This window comes from Cetorhinus maximus, chromosome 11, assembly GCF_964194155.1.
Source record: "Cetorhinus maximus chromosome 11, sCetMax3.hap1.1, whole genome shotgun sequence".
Classification (NCBI taxonomy): Eukaryota; Metazoa; Chordata; class Chondrichthyes; order Lamniformes; family Cetorhinidae; genus Cetorhinus; species Cetorhinus maximus.
The window spans coordinates 71,553,708-71,556,499 of NC_135889.1; the positions used below are offsets into that span (position 1 = coordinate 71,553,708).

Sequence of the window (2,792 nt, forward strand, 5' to 3'; positions counted from 1 at the left end):
AGCGCAGGTAGCTCAGAGGGTTGTGCAACTGGAAGAGAGGGGCCAATTAATGTTGGTGAACAGGCACAAGGGTGATGGGTGAATGGGACTTGATGCGATTTTGGATACAGGCAGCAGAGTTTTGGATGAGTGGAGGGTAGAATATGGGAGGATGTCCAGAAGTGCACTAAAATAGTCAAGCCCAGAGGTAACAAAGGAATCGGTGAGGGCTTCAATCGCAGATGAGCTGAGGCAGTGGCAGTGTTGGGCAATGTTATGAAGATGGAAATAGCCGAGCTTAGTCATGGTGCGAATATGTAGTCAGAAGTTCATCTTGGGGTCAAATATGACAAAAAGGCTGATGTCTGTTTCAGCTTCACAGACAATTGCCAGGGGTAGGGTCAGATTCGGTAACTAGGGAACAGAGTTTGGAACAGGGGCTGAAGACAATGGCTTTGGTCTTCCCAATAACTAATTGGAGGAAATTTCTGTTCCTCCAACGCTGGATGTCGGACAAGCAGTCTGAGAATTTAGAGGCCATGGGGGTAGGGGGCCTTGAGCGTGGTGTTAGAGCAGGGTGCCATCAGCATAAATGTGGATAGTGATGCTGTGTTTGCCGATGGTGCATGAAAGCAACATACTTTGGAGGTTCAAGCTCTCAAGATATTAAAAGCAGCACCTCAAGTGGATAATTAATGGAATGCTGGGTTCTTGATAAGAGATGAAGGGGTAGGAATGTTTCTTGGCAGTGGTGCAAAATGGGTGATATCGGATTGACAGCCAGTTATACACGGCATCTGATTATTGCAGTTATTGGAACTGAAGATCAGGCGCTGATAAGGAAGGAGAAATTAGAGTACGAGAGAAAGCTAGCTAGAAATATGAAGTCAGATAGTAAGAGTTTCTACAGTTATTTAAAAGAGAAAAGAGTTAACAAAGTGAGCATTGGTCCTACAGAAAGTGAGGCTGGGGAACTAATAATGGAAGGTAAGGGGATGGCAGATGAATTAAACAGGTATTTTGCATTGGTCTTCACTATAGAGGATACAAGTAACATCCCAGAAATAGCTGTAAATCAGAAAATGGGAGGGAGAAACTCAAGAAAATTACAATCACCAAGGGAGTGGTACTGAGCAAATTGTTGGAGCTACAGGGCTGACAATTCCTCGAGTTCTGATGGACTTCATCCTAGGGTCATAAAAGAAGTGGCTAGTGAGATAGTTGATGTGTTGGTTTTAATTTTCCAAAATTCCCCAGATTCAAGGAAGGTTCCATTGGGTTGGAAAATAGTGACTGTAACTCCTTTATTTAAAAGGGGGAGGAGGCAGAAAGCAGGAAACTACAGGCCAGGTAGCTTAACCTGTCATAGGGAAAATGTTAGAAGCATTATTAAAGATGTTATAGTAGGGCACTTAGAAAAATTCATCAGGTAGAGTCAACATGATTTTGTGAAAGGGAAATCAGAGGGTCTTGAGTCTTTGGAACTCTCTTCCTCAAAAGGCAGTGGAAGCAGAGCCCTTGAATATTTTTATGGCAGAGGTAGATAGATTCTTGATCAGCAAGGGTGGGGGGGGGAGGGTGAAAGGTTATTGAGGGCAGGTGGGAATGTGGAGTTGAGGTTGAAATCAGATCAGCCATGATCTTATTGAAATGGCAGAGCAAGCTTGAAGAGCCAAGTAGCCTACTCCTGCTCTTAATTTGTATGTTTGTATGCATAATAGATGGAAGATCCAATTTTGCACCACTACCGAAGGCAAATTTCTACCCCAAGGAGCAAAAAAAAATCAAGGTACAATGATGAATCTATATAAAACCATGGTAAAACCACAGCTGGATTACTGTCTGCAGTGTTGGTTGCACACTATAGGATATTGAAGAAATAAAAAAGGTACAGTCTATATTCATTAGAACACTGCCTGGTACGAAGAATTGCAAGTGCAACCAAAAACTTGAAAATTGGGCCTGCTTTCATTTGATTACATTGCAATATTTAAACCAGATGGATTTTGATAAACGTGTCCTACAGCAGCAAAGTCCTGATGGCAGCAACAGCCTGGAGTAACAGGTTGTTCACATCAGAACTGAGGGGCTACCGTGCAGGTATATTACTTTAACATGCCAATGACATGACAATGATAACTGAAAGAGGCCATCTAAATGATAAAGGAATGGACAGAGTAGATAAAAGCCAGCTGGGAGTAAATTTAAATTTGGGCAATAATGTAAAATGGGCAGTATCAAATTACTCATCTATTATACACGTCTGATTTTCTGTCCATTGAAGTCATTGGGAAGGAAATTTGGACGGGTTGTCAAATAAATAGCACCCAATTTGCACAATAATCAAAGATTACAATTACCCCCATTATTTCCAGTTGTTGTGGAATCTAAAACAAGGGAACATGTCTATTAAATGTAAGTGGTATAAGACAGAGAGCAACAGAAACCTTTTCATACGGATAGTTGTGAGGCTGTGAATGCCTCAATGGAGTTGGTGATTGAGGCAGAGACCATTTAAGTTTAAGAATAAGTTCGATAGGTGGTTGAAGGAAAGGGGAATTAAAGGGATATGGGAGCAGAGCCGGCACATTGGTTTAGCACCACTGCTCACGTGGAGGATAAATGTCACCATGGACTGGTTGGACCAAATGGTCTGTTTCCGTATTGTAATTCCTATTTCACTTTAGGTACTGATGGATGACAGGAGCCCATCTCTAATACAGGAACGATCCTCCACAAGATTACTGCAGCATAGAGAAATCTATCATTAGAATGTATAGATCCCAGCTCTTCACTTCTCCTGTCAGAATCCC

The 2,792-nt window shown here is 42.0% G+C and overlaps 1 pseudogene; it reads right to left on the minus strand.

Annotated features, from left to right (window-relative positions):
* Positions 1–1,993: 1,993 nt before the first annotated feature.
* On the minus strand, positions 1,994–2,135 carry LOC144687016 (small nucleolar RNA SNORA53; annotated as a pseudogene).
* Between the last annotated feature and the right edge of the window lie 657 nt (positions 2,136–2,792).